The following is a 19,383-nucleotide window of genomic DNA, read 5'->3' on the forward strand; positions in this document are numbered from 1 at the left end:
CAGGCAGGGCGTTCCACACCCCTACTACTCTCTGAGTAAAGAAATTACCTCTACATCTGTCCTATATCTATCACCCCTCAACTTAAAGCTATGCCCCTCGTGTTTGCCATCACCATCCGAGGAAAAAGACTCTCACTATCCACCCTATCTGACCCTCTGATTATCTTATATGTCCTGTTATTTAGGGTCAGCTTTCTGCATTATACTTAACACAAACAACCGGGACCTTGTTAAACACACTAGGACCGACCAAAGGAAAGGTCATTGAAGTATAGAAATATAAAATGGAAAGGCCAAAGTCACATTGAACTTCCAAAATTGAACTTTAATTATCCACCCTATAGATAGCAGTAAAAGTGCACTGGAGGATCAAATAAATGCAGGTGATTATGTTTTAAAACATAAAATACATGGAAGAATAGGTTTTGATTCATGTTTATTATTGAATGCATCATGATATTGACATAATTTTTGATCAGTTATGCACAACCAATAGCTAGAGATCAATCTGTATACCGAGTGCAGAACTGTAATTTGTTATCTTGTCGGGTGTGCTGCTCCGAGTGTACAGTTAATTATTGAATATTATAATATTTGTTACATCGAACATTCAATATTGTGAACCTTATTGATCTGAGGAGTAACTTCCAAGAACACACACATTTACCCTCCTCGAACAATACCCTTTAATCTACTCTCATACTCACTCATGTAGTACATGACAAAGGCTTTCCTGAAGTCCATCTACACTGCACCCATTGAACAAAGAACAAAGAAAATTACAGCACAGGAACAGGCCCTTTGGCCCTCCAAGCCTGCGCCGATCCAGATCCTCTATCTAAACATGTCGCCTATTTTCTAAGGGTCTGTATCTCTTTGCTTCCTGCCCATTCTTGTATCTGTCTAGATACATCTTAAAAGACGCTATCGTGCCCGCGTCTACCACCTCCACTGGCAACGCGTTCCAGGCACCCACCACCCTCTGCGTAAAGAACTTTCCACGCATATCCCCCCTAAACTTTTCCCCTCTCACTTTGAACTCGTGACCCCTAGTAACTGAATCCCCCACTCTGGGAAAAAGCTTCTTGCTATCCACCCTGTCTATACCTCTCATGATTTTGTACACCTCAATCAGGACCCCCCTCAACCTCCGTCTTTCTAATGAAAATAATCCTAATCTGCTCAACCTCTCTTCATAGCTAGGGCCCTCCATACCAGGCAACATCCTGGTGAACCTCCTCTGCACCCTCTCCAAAGCATCTACATCCTTTTGGTAATGTGGCGACCAGAACTGCATGCAGTATTCCAAATGTGGCCGAACCAAAGTCTTATAAAACTGTAACATGACTTGCCAACCCTTGTACTCAATACCCCGTCCGATGAAGGAAAGCATGCCGTATGCCTTCTTGACCACTCTATTGACCTGCGTTGCCACCTTCAGGGAACAATGGACCTGAACAGCCAAGTCTCTCTGTACATTAATTTTCCCCAGGACGTTTCCATTTACTGTATAATTCACTCTTGAATTGGATCTTCCAAAATGCATCACCTCGCATTTGCCCTGATTGAACTCCATCTGCCATTTTTCTGCCCAACTCTCCAATCTATTTATATTCTGCTGTATTCTCTGACAGTCCCCTTCACTATCTGCTACTCCACCAATCTTAGTGTCGTCTGCAAACTTGCTAATCAGACCACCTATACTTTCCTCCAAATCATTTATGTATATCACAAACAACAGTGGTCCCAGCACGGATCCCTGTGGAACACCACTGGTCACATGTCTCCATTTTGAGAAACTCCCTTCCACTGCTACTCTCTGTCTCCTGTTGCCCAGCCAGTTCTTTATCCATCTAGCTAGTACACCCTGGACCCCATGCGACTTCATTTTCCTCACAGCCTACCATGGGGAACCTTATCAGACGCCTTACTGAAGTCCATGTATATGACATCTACAGCCCTTCCCTCATCAATCAACTTTGTCACTTCCTCAAAGAATTCTATTAAGTTGGTAAGACATGACCTTCCCTGCACAAAACCATGTTGCCTATCACTGATAAGCCCATTTTCTTCCGAATGGGAATAGATCCTATCCCTCAGTATCTTCTCCAGCAGCTTCCCTACCACTGACGTCAGGCTCACCGGTCTATAATTACCTGGATTATCCCTGCTACCCTTCTTAAACAAGGGGACAACATTAGCAATTCTCCAGTCCTCCGGGACCTCACCCGTGTTTAAGGATGCTGCAAAGATATCTGTTAAGGCCCCAGCTATTTCCTCTCTTGCTTCCCTCAGTAACCTGGGATAGATCCCATCCGGACCTGGGGACTTTTCCACCTTAATGCCTTTTAGAATACCCAACACTTCCTCCCTCCTTATGCCGACTTGACCTAGAGTAATCAAACATCTGTCCCTAACCTCAACATCCGTCATGTCCCTCTCCTCGGTGAATACCGATGCAAAGTACTCGTTTAGAATCTCACCCATTTTCTCTGACTCCACGCATAACTTTCCTCCTTTGTCCTTGAGTGGGCCAATCCTTTCTCTAGTTACCCTCTTGCTCCTTATATATGAATAAAAGGCTTTGAGATTTTCCTTAACCCTGTTTGCTAAAGATATTTCATGACCCCTTTTAGCCCTCTTAATTCCTCGTTTCAGACTGGTCCTACATTCCCGATATTCTTTCAAAGCTTCGTCTTTCTTCAGTCGCCTAGACCTTATGTATGCTTCCTTTTTCCTCTTAGCTTGTCTGACAATTTCACCTGTCATCCATGGTTCCCTAATCTTGCCATTTCTATCCCTCATTTTCACAGGAACATGTCTCTCCTGCACGCTAATCAACCTCTCTTTAAAAGCCTCCCACATATCAAATGTGGATTTACCTTCAAACAGCTGCTCCCAATCTACATTCCCCAGCTCCTGCCGAATTTTGGTGTCGTTGGCCTTCCCCCAATTTAGCACTCTTTCCTTTGGGACCACTCTCGTCTTTGTCCATGAGTATTCTAAAACTTACGGAATTGTGATCACTATTCCCAAAGTAGTCCCCTACTGAAACTTCAACCACCTGGCCGGGCTCATTCCCCAACACCAGGTCCAGTATGGCCCCTTCCCGAGTTGGACTATTTACATACTGCTCTAGAAAACCCTCCCGGATGCTTCTTACAAATTCTGCTCCATCTAGACCTCTAACACTAAGTGAATCCCAGTCAACGTTGGGAAAATTAAAATCTCCTATCACCACCACCCTGATGCTCCTACATCTTTCCATAATCTGTTTACATATTTGTACCTCTATCTCACGCTCGCTGTTGGGAGGCCTGTAGTACAGCCCGAACATTGTTACCGCACCCTTCCTATTTCTGAGTTCTGCCCATATTGCCTCACTGCTCGAGTCCTCCATAGTGCCCTCCTTCAGCACAACTGTGATATCCTCTTTGACCAGTACTGCAACTCTTCCACCCTTTTTACCTCCCTCTCTATCCCGCCGGAAGCATCGATATCCTGGGATATTTAGTTGCCAATCATGCCCTTCCCTCAACCAAGTCTCAGTAATAGCAATAACATCATACTCCCAGGTACTAATCCAGGCCCTAAGTTCATCTGCCTTACCTACTACACTTCTTGCATTAAAACAGATGCAGCACAGACCACCAGTCCCGTTGCGTTCATCATCTGCTCCCTGTCTACTAAAGAGGGGACGATGCAGATATTGTAGTTTAGGAAGAGGAGTGTGAAGTATTGGATGTGATAAAGGGCAAGAGGAAGTATTAATGGGATTAGCATCCTTGAAAGTTAATAAATCACCAGGGCCAGATGAAATGTACCCTAGGCTGTTAAAAGAAGCGAGAGGAGAAATAGCAGAAGGTCTGATAATCTTTTTCCAGCCCTCAATGATACAGGTGTGGTGCCAAAGGATTGGAGAACTGCTAACGTTGTACCTCTGTTTAAAAAGGGAGCGTAGGATAAACCAAATAATTACAGGCCGGTCAGTCTAACTTCAGTAGTGGATAAATTATTGGAATCTATTCTGAGAGACAGGATAAACTGTCTCTTAGAAATGGCACAGGATAATCAGCATGAATTTGTGAAGGGAAGATCTTTTTGACCAACTTGATCAAATTTTTTGAAGTAGTAACCAGGAAGATAGATGAGGGTAGTGCAGTTGATGTAGTCTGCATGGATTTTAGCAAGGCTTTTGACAAGGTCCCACATGGCAGGCTGGTTAAAAAAATAAAATCCCATGGAATCCAGGGAAATGCAGCAAGGTGGATACAAAATTGGCTCAGTGGCAAGAAACAAAGGGTAATTGTTGAAGACTGTTTTGCCACTGGAGGGCTGTTTCCAGTGGCATTCCACAGGGCTCATTACTGGGTCCCCTGCTTTTTGTAGTATATATTAATGATTTGGACATAAATGTAGGAGGCATGATCAAGAGGTTTGCAGATGACAAAGTTTGGCTGTGTGGTAAATAGCAAAGAGGATAGCTGCAGGAAGATATTGATGGTCTGGTCAGATGGGCAGAAGAAAAGAGGCAAATGGAATTCAACTTGTCAACTTGGAGAAGGTGAGGTGATGCATTTGGGGAGGTCAAACGAGGCAAAGGAATACACGATTAATGGGAAAATACTGAGAAGTGTAGAGGAAGTGAGGGACCTTGGAGTGAATGTCCACAGATCCTTGAAGGTAGCAGGACAGGTCGATAAGGTGGTTAAGAAGGCATATGGAATCCTTTCCTTTATTGGAAAAGGTATAGAATAGAAGAGCAGGGAGGTTATACTGGAACTGTGTAGCTCATTGGTTAGGCCACACCTTGAGTACTGTGTGCAGTTCTGGTCACCTCATTACAGAAGGGATGTAATTGCACTGGCGAGGGTACAGAGGAGATTTACAATGATGTTGCCAGGACTGGAAAAATGCAGCTATGAGGAAAAAGATTGGATAGGCTGGGGTTGTTCTCCTTGGAGCAGAGAAGGCTGAGCAGAGATCTGATTGAAATGTACAAAATTGAGGGGCCTGGATAGAGTGGAGCTGAAGGGGCTGTTCATCTTAGCAGAGAGGTTAGTGACGAGGGGGCATAGATTTCAAGTGGATTGGTAGGAAAATTAGAGGGCAGATGAGGAAACTTTTTTTCACCCAGAGTGTCGTGGGGGTCTGGAACTCACTGCCTGAAAGGGTAGTTGAGGCAGAAACCCTCAACTCATTCAAAGGGAGTCTGGATATGCACCTCAAGTACTGTAATCTGCAGGGCTGTGGACCAAATGCTGGAAAGTGGGATTAGAATGGCGGATAGTTTTTTTGGCCGGCAGACACAATGGGCCAAGTGGCCTCTTTCTGTGCCTTCAAATTTATGATTCTATTCTAAGTGTATGCAACAACTGAGCAGCCACAGCTCCCTGGGGTGTACAATTCCAAAGATTCACTACCTTTTGGGTGAAGCAATTTCCCCTTATCTCAGTCCTGAATGGCTGATCCCTTACCCTGAGACTGTGACCTGGTGTTCTGGACTCCCCAGCCAGGGGGAAACATTTTCTCATCATCTACCCTGTCAAATCCCTTAAGAATTTATCATGTTTGTTAGATCACCTCTCATTCTTCTAAATTCCAGGTATTAGGTCTAGGTCTATTGAACCTTGCCTCATGGAGATAGTTTAGTGGGGTTGCTGTAGCATAGTGGTTGTTACTGAACTAGTAATGCAGAAGCCTGGACTAATAATGCAGAAGCATGAATTCAGATCCCACCATGCCAGTTCAGGGATTTAAATGCAATTACTTAAATAAATCTGGGATTAAAAAGCTAGTATCAGTAATGATTGCACTAAAAACCCACCTTTAGGGAAGGAAATCTGCCGTCCTAACCCCATCTGGCCTATGTGACTCCAGACTTTAGCGATAGTCAGCACGGTTTTGTGAAGGGTAGGTCGTGCCTCACAAACCTTATTGAGTTTTTTGAGAAGGTGACCAAACAGGTGGATGAGGGTAAAGCCGTGGATGTGGTGTATATGGATTTCAGTAAGGCGTTTGATAAGGTTCCCCACGGTAGGCTATTGCAGAAAATACGGAAGTATGGGATTGAAGGTGATTTAGTGTTTTGGATCAGAAATTGGCTAGCTGAAAGAAGACAGAGGGTGGTGGTTGATGGCAAATGTTCATCCTGGAGTTTAGTTACTAGTGGTGTACCGCAAGGATCTGTTTTGGGGCCACTGCTGTTTGTCATTTTTATAAATGACCTGGATGAGGGTGTAGAAGGGTGGGTTAGTAAATTTGCGGATGACACGAAGGTCGGTGGAGTTGTGGATAGTGCCGAAGGATGTTGTAGGTTACAGAGGGACATAGATAGGCTGCAGAGCTGGGCTGAGAGATGGCAAATGGAGTTTAATGCGTAAAAGTGTGAGGTGATTCACTTTGGAAGGAGTAACAGGAATGCAGAGTACTGGGCTAATGGGAAGATTCTTGTAGTGTAGGTGAGCAGAGAGATCTTGGTGTCCAGGTACATAAATCCCTGAAAGTTGCCACCCAGGATAATAGGGCTGTTAAGAAGGCATATGGTGTGTTGGCTTTCATTAGTAGGGGGATCAAGTTTAGGAGCCACGAGGTCATGCTGCAGCTGTACAAAACTCTGGTGCGGCCGCACCTGGGGTATTGCGTGCAGTTCTGGTCACCGCATTATAGGAGGGATGTGGAAGCTTTGGAAAGGGTGCAGAGGAGATTTACTAGGATGTTGCCTGGTATGGAGGGAAGGTCTTGCGAGGAAAGGCTGAGGGACTTGAGGTTGTTTTCATTAGAGAGAAGGAGGAGGAGAGGTGAGTTAATAGAGACATATAAGATAATCAGAGGGTTAGATAGGGTGGATAGTGAGAGTCTTTTTCCTCGGATGGTGATGGCAAACACGAGGGGACATAGCTTTAAGTTGAGGGGTGATAGATATAGGACAGATGTCAGAGGTAGTTTCTTTACTCAGAGAGTAGTAGGGGCGTGGAATACCCTGCCTGCAACAGTAGTAGACTCGCCAACTTTAAGGGCATTTAAGTGGTCATTGGATAGACATATGGATGAAAATGGAATAGTGTAGGTCAGATGGTTTCACAGGTCGGCGCAACATCGAGGGCCGAAGGGCCTGTACTGCGCTGCAATGTTCTATGTTCTATGTTCGATGTCTACTCTTTTCCTTAGTCACGCTGACTTCATTATCTTGTTCCTTACAGGCTTTAGTTACTACCTCCTTACTGTCCACTGACCTCCTCATTTGGTTCCCATCCCCCTGCCACATTCATTTAAACCCTCCCCAACAGCGTTAGCAAAAGCACCCCCAAGGACATTGGTTCCAGTCCGGCCCAGGTGTAGACCGTCCAATTTGTAATAGTCCCACCTCCCCCAGAACCGGTCCCAATGTCCCAAAAATCTGAACCCCGACCTCCTGCACCATCTCTCAAGTCACGCATTCATCCTGACTATTCTTTCATTTCTACTCTGACTATCACGTGGCACTGGTAGCAATCCTGAGATTACTACCTCTGAGGTCCTACTTTTTAACTTGGCTCCTAACTCCCTAAATTCTGCTTGTAGGACCTCATCCCGTTTGTTACCTATATCATTGATGCCTATGTGCACAACGACAACTGGCTGTTCACCCTCCCCTTTCAGAATGTTCTGCAGCCGATCGGAGACATCCCTGACGCGTGCACCTGGGAGGCAACATACCATTCGGGAGTCTCGTTTCCGACCACAGAACCGGCTATCTACTCCCCTTACAATCGAATCCCCGATAACTATAGCCCTTCCACTCTTTTTCCCACCCTTCCGAACAGCAGAGCCAGCCACGGTGCCATGAACCTGGCTACTGCTGCCTTCCCCTGGTGAGCCATCACCCTCAACAGTATCCAAAACGGTATACCTGTTTTGGAGGGAGATGACCGCAGGGGACACCTGCGCTGCCTTCCTGCTCTTTCTCTGCCTTTTGGTCACCCATTCCCTTTCACCCTCAGCAATCCTAATCTGCGGTGTGACCAATTCGCTAAACGTGCTATCCATGACCTCCTCAGCATCACGGATGCTCCAAAGTGAGTCCATCCGCAGCTCCAGAGCCGTCATGTGGTCTAACAAGAGCTGCAGCTGGACACACTTCCAGCACGTGAAGGAGTCAGGGACATCAGCCGTGTCCCTGAGCTCTCACATTGAACAAGAGGAGCATAATACGGGTCTGAGATCTCCTGCCATTTTCAATCTTAAGCTTAAGTTAGTCTTAACTTAGATAAACGAAAAAGGAACGAAAAAGGAACGAAAAGTTTTTACCAATCACACGAAAAAAAATAAATAGAAAAAGCCTTGCCTTATCTGCACACCACCGAGTCCTTTTTTTTTGGTTAGAGGAGGAGGGCGGGTGGGAGACACTACAGGTGTAGTGTCTCGGGTTCAGCCGCTACCCAAATATATAGGATTCACTTACCCAGCTGCCACCTCACTCTCCCTGTCGCCGCTGCAAAAAGAAACCGACAAAACAACAAGGTAAGTTTATATAAGTTGAAAACTCACTTACCCAGCTGCCACCTCGCTCTTTTGCATTTCACCATTTACCTCCTCAAAGAATCTTATGAGTTTTGTCCAGTAAGATTTTTCCTTTTGAAACGGGTGTTGTTGCTCATACAGTGGACGATTAATGGACACATTGTCATGAACGTTAGCAACAACTTGCACTGAAGGAGAACCTTTACCATGATATTCAACCCCTAGAGGCTGCACAGAAACGTGAGGAATAACAGGCACAAAGAAGACAAGGAAACATTAGGAGAAACCCAAACATTGAGTCAAAGAGTGGGGTTCATTGAGGGGAGGGAGATCGGGTGATAATGAATGGTTTTCAAGAGAAGACCTCGGTTAACTAAAGAAATGCTGCAAATTATGAGATGAAGAGAGTGAAAAACACTAAAACATAACAATAATACGATACATTTATATAGCACCTTCACCACAGTAAAAGATCCCAGGGCATTTCACAGAGCGATATTCATGCAAAAATTGACTCATAGCCAAAGAAGGATATACTGGAAGGAGCAACCATCAGCTCAATCAAAAAGAAGGGGATGTTTGGACTCATAAAGGAGGAAAGGGCTGGAGGTTGGAGGAGTTTAAGGATGGTATTCTGGAACATGGAGCCTGCACAGCTGAAGGCACAGTCGACAAATTTAGGACAAATGGAAGGAGAATGCACAAGCAGCCGCAGTACAAGAAACCAAAAGTTCGGAGGTTGGGCGAAGGGGAGGGTTTGCAGGGCTGGAGGAGGTGACTCAGATAGGGTTGGAGAAGGACAGGAAGGATTTAAAGATGAAGATCGACAACACAGAGACTGTTGGAGAGCTGGAGCTGGGTGTTATCAGCACACATGTGGAAGATGACACCATATCTGTCGATGGTGTCACCAGTGGACAGCATGTAGATGAGGAAGAGGAGGGAACGAGAATGGAAAGTTCAGGGACTCAAGAGGTAACGGTGCTGGTGTAGAAAGAGAAGCCATTGCTGGAGATGCTCTGGCTACAATCAGATCAGTAAGAATAGAACCAAGCAAGGGCAGTCCCACGGAAAAAGGCCAATGTCAGAGGTATGGAGAGATCACGGGTGGGTTTGCTGCAAGGGTGGAGGAGAGGCTGGAGATGGGGAGGGGTGAGAACATGAAGGGATTATAAAGCAAGGATAAGAATTTTAAATTTTAGGCATTGGGCGACTGGGAGCCAATGCGGGTCAGTGAGGGCGAGGGCGATGGGTGAGTGGGACTTTGTGAGGGATGGACATGGACAGCAGAGTTTTGGATCAGTTGACATTGATGGAAGGTAGAGGTTGGGTGCCCGGTCAGGAGAGAACTGGAGAAATGGAGTCAGGAGGTGGCACAGTTTTACTATTACTGGGACAATTAACCAATGTAGAATAAACTGGTAAACACCTGCAGAGAAATAGCAGAGAGAGGAATGTCAATGGGACATGTTCAGTGTCCATCCCCTAATATCACCCACAGTCACATCGAGGCTGCAATCCCGAATGTGACCTTTAATTGTCCTTATATCAGAGACTCAAATTTTATAATTTACCTGGGAAACTGGAGGAGCAGCAGGAAATGTGTCTGCTTGCCCCTGGATTCAGTGCAAACAAATCAGTAACATTTATAATTGAATTGAGAAGAGCGAACATGGTCAATACAATTATAGGAAACTGTAAATTCCACTCCCCACAGTCACTACATTGTGTGTGATCAGTCCTGGGTGAATACAGCTTTCAGCTTTACTCCTGAGGATAACTCCTGACAAAGAGAATGTCGAGGGCTTTGAGATATTTGTGTTTTATCCATCACATTATTTACATCTGAGTCAAAGCTGCTGATGCAATGTGTTTGTTCAAGTGAGTATAACTAATAGCAATGATCAGGGGTGTAACCGTCTCAATGGAGACTTATCCCCTGTATAAATCAGGACCAATTGGAATGGATCAACTCAGAGTGCCTGCTGGAGCTGTGGGTTCCACACCAACAGAAGTTATTGCTTCTCACAGAAATGGAATTTGCAGTAATCGATCAAACGGAAGGTATTTACTATGCTATTCTTGCAGCTGTTGGAGTCCCAGGTAAGCCATTATTGCAGCTGTTAATGGTGTAATCAGTGCTAACTGTCCTGCTGTACTTGGTATTATTTCTCAACTGTGTATTTTACACAGCTGCCTGTTCTGTTCCAGCAGTTGAATGATGGAATATCCTCAGTCCCAGCCTTTCAGTCTTGTAGGAACTGCATTATATCTGTAATGATCTTTGTTTATCACACACTGGTATTGTTAGTGGATTATTCTCTGCACTGCATGTATTGGAATAAGATGTTTGGGCAAAGAGCAGGAATCAGACCATCAGGAGCTGTTAACAGTTTAATGTTGTCCAAATAACCTGTCCTGGAATATGTGTAAGAATGTGATTTTAGTGATTGATAATGAGACAGCTCACAGTTTCAATGTTACAAGGAGGCAGAGCAATGTCTTCCCTCCCCAATAGCATGTTTCAGTTCAGCTGGAATTTCAATGTATTTCTTGGTTATCAATGTTATGAAATATTATTTCATTCTGTGTGTGTCTGACGCTGCTTCAGAGGCCTGGCTACTGAACTGAGTTTGCTGCTGACTCTTTCACATCTCCTTCTCAGCTTCATTGTGGATGAATTCACTGTCACTGGGCTAAGTTGGAAAATGAAATGTGTTGATGTGATGTTCTATCTGTTTACACTGAATCTTCTAGAATCATGAGTCCTATTTATCCATAGATTATAACTGGCAGTGGTGATGTTAGTGTTTTATTTAATTAAACAATCTTGCCATCTATTGCTGTACTTTATAATTCCAGGAAAAGGAATTTCAATGATTGGGAAGTGACTCTGGAAGAGGATTTTGATTCTGTTTATTCCATGCATTATTGATGAAGTGAGCAGTGTAGGTGAACAAGTGGAGATTTCTGTAATCTGTAGAAACATTAAACTATTCACAGAGGCTTCGTCATTGAACAAACTGACGCTGAGAATAGAATCATTGAACATGGGGCTGGTGAAGAGAATGCAGGCTCAGCATATTAGCATTGAAGGGAATGGAAAAGAATTGTTGACAAGACAGTGTAAGAGAGTGTGGAAAGATAGAGAGATGAGCAATAGAGATAGAGATGGAGGAGGAAGACTCGAGGGAGGGGGAGAAGGTACGCGAGGGCCAGGGAGCAGCGGAGAGTGATGAGGGCTGAGGAGGGGCTGGAGAGTCATGAGTATTTTTTTTCCAAAATCCAGGAAAATGCAAAATCTGGCATGGCCTCAGTCCTGTGGGTGTTGGATTTTGGACGTCCGACCTGTATTTTGTTGCATTTTTCCTCTGTATTAACTGTACTTGCAATTAAAATTCGTTTGCAAATTTTGAATTTGTGCTTGTGCATCCCGAGTCCCTATCAATGATGTAATTGGTGAATAACAGTGGTCCCAGTGTTCGAGAATTCCAAAGATTCACAAACTTCTGAGTGAAAACATTTTTCCTAATCTCAGTCCGAAATGTCTGCTCCCTTATCCTGAGACTATGTCCCCTAGTTCTAGTTTCTCCAGCCAGGGGAAACAGCCTCTCATCTACCCTGTCCAGCCCTCTCAGAATCTGACATGTTTCAATGAGATCACTTCACATTCTTCTAAACTCCAGAGATTATTGGCCCATTCTACTCAATCTCTCCTCATAGGATAATCTGCTCATCCCAGGAATCAATCTCGTGAAGCTTCATTACATCCCCTCTAAGGAAGGTATATTTTTCCTGAGGTAATGAGACTAAACCTATGCACAGTAATCCTGTTGTCGTCTCAACAAAGCCCTGTATAATTGCAGTGTTTAAAAGTCCATTGTGCAGGTTTATTAATATCTTCAGGTCTTTTGTTGCATTCTTCCTCTGTATTGACTGTACTCTCAACTAGAATTTGTCTGCAAATTTTGAATTTGTGCTTGTGCATCCCGAGTCCCGATCAATGATGTAATTGGTGAATAACCGTTGTCCCAGTGCCAATGCTTGGGGAACATCACTGCTCATATTCTGCCAACCTGAGAAAGGAATTTTCTCCCCCATTCCTTGTTTTCTGTTTTTGTAGCCAGCTCGCTATCCATTCTGCTGCTTATCCCCTAACTCCACTTGCTCTGAGATTAGTCATGAGTCTCCTGTGTGGTATTTTATCAAAGGCCTTTAGAAAATCATAGAATATTACATCAACTGCATTAGTTTTATCTACTCTTTCTGAAATTATTCAAAGAATTCAATAAGTTTGGTCAAGTATGACCTTCCTTTTGTAACGTGTGCTGACCATTCTTTATTTTCTATTACATCTTTGAATAAGGATTCCATTATCTTTCCTACCACTGACATTATACTAACTGGCCGATAGTTCCTTGGACTTGTTCCATCTTCTGTTTTCAATACAAGAATAACATGAGCTCTTCATTCCCTATTCTGATGATTATTAATGAACAGATAATAGTGCCTCTGCTATTTCTCCGCTATCTTTTTTAATATGTATGGATGCAATCCATCCAAAACATTGGTTTTATCCTTTATTTGAACACTTTTGCAAATATCCCCTCCCTTTCGACCTTAAATGTCTTGAAGTTTTTTTTGTTGAATTTATTCAACTATTATTTGACCATTTAGTTCCTCCCCCCAAAGATCTCGTTCACCTGAGCTGACGGTAAACTCACAGTGGATGATTCTTGACTGACAGACATCATGAGGCAGTTGTCCAGCCAGTTTCCCTCGACCATCTCCTGCTGGTACATTCCAAGGGCCCCATTTGGAATTGCTTAATTTTCTTTTATTCACTCGTCATTCCCATTGGAACGCCTCTCTTCCTAGACCTGTTCTGGTCTGGGAATGAAAACTCTTTCAGGTTCCTGATCCTGACCACTATGCAGGGACCCTGTAAAGAATAGGTGTGTGGACCTCGGGTGTAAATATTGGGATATTCCACACTCAAATAGTGCCACTATGGGAGCCTGTTTGGGTCTAGCTATGCTGCCGTTGTGCAGGATATGTGGACCATTCTTTGTTCCATCCTACTCAGGTCCATTCCTTCGCATATTCTTTTTTGGTACATTGTTGACTCTGCTGGGGCCATTTCCTTCTTTCATCCTGAACTAGAAAATTTCAGCAACTTTGCTTCTAATTTCCACACCTTCCTCATCTTCACATGGTCCATCTCTGACACTTCTCTTTCCTTTCTCATCTTCTCTACCTCTATTTCAGTGCATTGGCTGCCTACCATTATCTACTATGAGCTCACTGACTCCTACAGCCACTAACACTCCATCCAGGTGAAGAAGCAATGTTTTTATTATTATTATTTGTTCATGGGATGTGAGCATCCCTGGTGTTGTCCATTCGTAAGTGAACTTGAGAAGGTGGTGGTGAGTGTTAATTTTATATCACATTCTATATTATATGCAGTTGGAGGGCATTAATTTCACGAACACATATAAAGAGACACTATTAAGACTGTGTGGTGGTTGTGTTAGGAGTTGCATGCTTGTAATGTTTCACTCTATAAATAAATGTTAGACTAAAGATTTACTCCAGTACTATCCTTCACCAACTGGCTCTGAAACCAAACCTGATCATCAGGAAGCTGGTTTCTGCTGAGTAATTGTCACTTGATAGCACTGTCAATAACACTTTCCATCACTTTGCTGATGATGGAGAGCAGACTCTTGTTTTTGTACTGATCTGTCTAAGGGCAGGTCCTCTGCTCCTTTCTCCATGCCTCGCGGTTTTGTGCTTTCCTCTCCAGTTGCTCCTCGAACTCTCCCATTTTCAATTTCAAATTGTCTTCATCGTAATTCTCTTTCTCCTTCTTGGTCTCCATCCCTCTAATTTTCCTTCGTTCACCTCCTTCAGCAAGTTCTAATGCCTTAGAATATGGACAATCAAACATTGATACCTTTTCTTGATGACATTCACAAACAATCTATCCTCCTCCACAATCCTGAGAACTTCTTCATTGCTGTTATGTTCTCTCCAAGTGACCTGCTCCATCCTTCTCCAGAACCACATTTCACAACTTTATTGACTTTTGATGTCCACTTTTCTCGAGGTCTACATTTCAACCCTGGACAACAAGACACTCCAAATCACAATGCTGATAATTCTTTTCTTGTGATCTCTACTCATTCCTATACTGAGCAATTCTTTTTTGCTTGGAGAATGCAAGCTTTGCCATTGCAATTCTAGCTAGGATTTTTTTATGGCTGCAACCATCTTCTGACAAGATGCTTCCCAGGTAATTAAATTGTGATACATCTTCCAGTTGTCAACTATTTATCTTGACCTCTGCTTTCCCACCATTATTTCTTCTAATCTTCTTAATTTACTGTCTTTTTTTACATTATAGCTTTGACCACTTCATTCATTCTTTCCACTAGTTTCTGTAGATCTTCTGCTGTACTAGCCACTAGAGCCTGGTCATCTGAAAATCTCATTACTTTCACCAATTGACCTCCTACTTTAACACATTTCTGTCCTTCACCTAGTGCTTCTTTTATCATGGTTTCTGTACAGATGTTGAAAAGCAATGGTGATAATAGACAGCCTTGTGTCACCCTGCGTCCGATTACACCTGGTTCAGTTTCACCAAATATTGTCCTGATTGTAACAGTCTGTCCCATGTACAGAGCTACAATCATTACTTTAACTCTCCAGTCAGCTCGAATCACCTCCAACACTTTCAACAGCTTTTTCCATTTCACATGGTCGAAGGTTTTTTCATAATCCACAAGCTTAACACTCTCATCACTGCTATCGTCTCTCTAGTTCAACAACCCTTCCTAAATCCGAATCGATCACAGCTGATGTAATTGCTTGCTTTGGCTTCCAATCTATTTGCTAGAATCTTTAACATTACTTTGGATGCCTGTGTAATCAAATTTATGATGTGGTGCTCTTCACTTTCCATGGTATTTGTCTTCTTCTTCAATGGGACCATAGTTCTCCTCAAAAGGTCTTCCAGTATTCTCCCTTCGTGCACAGCTCCTTGCACAGATTAACTAATTCTCTTGCTGCCTTCTCTCCAAGTCGTTTTGTCACTTCTGCCAAGATTCCATCACATCCTTTTCCTGGCTTCAGTTCTTTCACAGCTCGAATTATTTCTCACTCCAGAAGATCAGGTCGTAAATCATCCTGGGATATGTCTCCTTCTTTCTCTGGTTCTAGGTCTGATGGCTTACTATCTTTGTCATACAGGTCTTCGATGTATTATTCTATATATTCTTTTCTTTGTCAGGTTGTATAATCAGTGTAGTGTCTCTCCCATCAATTCCTCTTTGAGGTTGCTTACCTCTGCTTCCTCCAGTCAATTCCTTTATTTTCTCATAGTGTCCACTCTTCTTTTCTTTAGTTCTTCCAATTCTCTGCATTACTCTCCCCACCACCTCTCTCTTGCCTTGTCAGCCTTTCTTAGCTCACTGTTTAGTTTTATGTACACTCATTTACCTTCATCAGTGTTCTTGTTCTTCCACTTACTTCTCCTGTTCATTTTCTTCTACATTCCTTCTGAAACCCTTTCTAACTCATTTCCCCTTAACCATACCAATGTTTTCTTTAACACTTTCTAAGATTGCACTTTTCAATCTATCCCACTGGTCTTGGCAGTTGCTTTCTGAACTGTTGTTAATCTCTAACTTTTTCTCTACTGCTTCATGAAACTTGACACCCTCAGAGTCCTGCATCTTCTCTCCATCCCACCAAAGCTTTTGACTTCCGTATTGCTGAAAACAGAGACATTTTGTCAAAGCTTTTTGTCTTGCACTCATCAGGACAAATCACAAGAAGACCAATGTAAGAGAAAGCAACAAATTTATACTGTATGAGAAGAGAGTGCTGATTGGTTGGCAAGTGGACTCTGATTGGTAGAGGCACTGCCATGTAGAAGGCACCAGTATATGGCGACTGACAGTTAACTGCCAAGCTTTGTTTGAAATTTAAACCAGGCAGCTTGACACTGATTGGTCAAGGCATTGCCCTGAGGAATGAACCAACAAATGGTTGTCACTTATTTTGTTTATCTGAAACAGGCACAATGTTTGTATATGTTATTTCTGTCTGCCAAGAACAGGACCCTGTGTCTTAATATATGTCGCTTCCAGGGCACGCAAATGCATCACACTGCGAGCCCGACTGACAATCTTAAATTGGTTGTCAGCGTAATTCTTAGCACACTGAGGATTATTTAGCAAATGTTGTCCAATCGCAGAATCACATCTAATGTTGGACAATGTGTTTTGAGTTTTGCAAGCATGTTCATTCTGCTGTTCACAACGGGCAAGGTACAGACAATACCCACCAGCCCGTGCTTGCAAAACTCAAAACACGGTGTCCAACATTAGATGTGATTCCACGATTGGACAACGTTTGCTAAATAATCTTCAGTATGCTGAGAGTTATGCTGACAACAAATTTAATATTGTCTTCTGGGCTCGCAGTTGCACCTACTGGAAGATGCACATATTAAAGCACAGGGCCCTGGTCTTTCCAGACAGAAAGAACATTTACACACATTGTGCCTGTTTCAGCTAAACAAAATAAGTGACAGCCATTTGCGGCTCATGCCTCAGGAGAATACCTTGACCAATCAGAGTCAAGTTGTCTGGTTTAAAGTTCAAACAAAGCTTAGAAGTTAATGTCGGTCACCACAAACTGGTGCATCCTCCATGGCAATGCCTCTACCAATCATAGTCCACTTGCCAACCAATCAGCACTCTCTTCTCATACAGTATAAATTTGTTGCTTTCCCTTACATTGGTATTCTTTCGAATTGTCCTGAAGAGTGCAAGACAAAAAACTTCGACAAAATGTCTCTGTGTTCAGCAATACTCAAGTTTTGTACAACCAAATGATTACTTTTGACGTCCCTTCTTGATTCTTTTCAGCTGAATTTTTACTTCCATGGCAATTAGACTGTGATCTGTGTCTGCGTCTGCATTTGGCTAGGCCCATGCATTCTTTATGTTGCTTCGATATTTCTGCTTGACAAGGATATAATCAATTTAATACCTCTTCAGATCCCCAGGTGACTTCCAACTGTACCGTTCCCTCTGATAATGCTGAAACCAGATGTTGATGATACACAACTTCCATCTTCTACAGAACTCAATCAGCATCTCTCCACTGTTGTTTCTACACAGTCTGTGGCTTCCAATGTTGCTTCCATCTCTGTCTTCACCCACTGCACCATTCTAGTCTCCCATGTTCACCAAGCAGCTGTTTCCTTTTTCCTTTAGTATTAGATTAGATTAGTTTAGAGATACAGCACTGAAACAGGCCCTTCGGCCCACCGAGTCTGTGCCGACCATCAGCCACCCATTTATACTAATCCTCCACTAATCCCATATTCCTGCCAAACATCCCCACCTGTCCCTATATTTCCCTACCACCTACCTATACTAGTGACAATTTATAATGGTCAATTTACCTACCAACCTGCAAGTCTTTTGGCTTGTGGGAGGAAACCGGAGCACCCGGAGAAAACCCACGCAGACACAGGGAGAAGTTGCAAACTCCACACAGACAGTACCCAGAATCGAACCCTGGTCCCTGGAGCTGTGAGGCTGCAGTGCTAACCACTGTGCCACTATTAGTTCTTCCGGTTTCTGGTACTCTGTCTCCACTTCTTCATCTGGGCGCTCTGATGTACACTGTTATAATCACAACATCCACTGAATCAGCATGGAGAACCACTTTCAGCTGCATACTGCTGTGTTGATCAAGGATAGTCCGGTCAATTGGGACCTCAGGGTGTGGACGCCCTTGTCCTTTTGCGAGTCACCTTAGGCTCAGGTTAAGGCCCCATGCCCAGGGTTAGGAGCCATGGCCAACCCTGGAACCAGCGAACCTTTGGTGGGATGACGGAAAAGCTAGAACCTCAAAAGACAATGGATGCTTCCAGGTGGAGGATCCTTGGGGAAGAGGACTTGTGATGCCGTTAAGCACACATGAGGAAGGAAACTGGAAACCATGTCATGTATTCTGTTTCCCAGTTATATTTCTCATGGCTGACAAAACTCCAAAGGTAGAAGACTAATGATGTAAACGGGACCAAAAGAATGCTTGGTATAGCATCCGGCAGGGAAGGGAAGCCCTTCCAGGTCGGGAAAGTGCGAAATCCTGATGGACAATTGGTGAGAATGGGAACTTGGAAAGTGAGGACAATGATGAGAAAGGGGAAACTGGAAAATGTCAAGAGGGAAGTGAGAAGATGCAGCCTGAACATTCTCTGTCTGACAGACGTAAGGTGGAAAGATTGTGGTGATTCTGAAAGTGATAATACAAGAATGATTTATGCAGGTGGTGAACAAAGCCAAATAAATATTGTTATAATGTTGGATAATGAAATGGAAAAATGTGTGATGAAAAATTGATCAACACAGCGTAGACTGATAGTGCGATAATTGGCCAGATCGAGTTTGTCCTGATTTTTGTGGACAGGACATATTCGGGAAAATTTCCACATTGTTGGACACATGCCAGTGTCGTAGCTGTACTGGAACAGCTTGGCCAGGGGCATGGCTAGTTCTGCAGCACAAGTCTTCACTACTGCAGCCAGAATTTTGTCAGGACCCACAGCCTTTGCTGTATTTTGCTTGCTTTGGTCTCCTTATCTGAGGAAGGATGTTCTTGCTATAGAGGGAGTACAGCGAAGGTTTACCAGACTGAGTCCTGGGATGGCGGGACTGACGTATGAGGAGAGATTGATTCGGTTAGGATTATATTCTCTGGAGTTCAGAAGAGTGAGGGGGGATCTCACAGAAACCTATAAAATTCTAACAGGACTTGACAGGGTAGTTGCAGGAAGGATGTTCCCGATGGTGG

The sequence above is a fragment of the Heterodontus francisci genome, chromosome 22 (genome assembly GCF_036365525.1).
Source record: "Heterodontus francisci isolate sHetFra1 chromosome 22, sHetFra1.hap1, whole genome shotgun sequence".
Lineage (NCBI taxonomy): Eukaryota > Metazoa > Chordata > Chondrichthyes > Heterodontiformes > Heterodontidae > Heterodontus > Heterodontus francisci.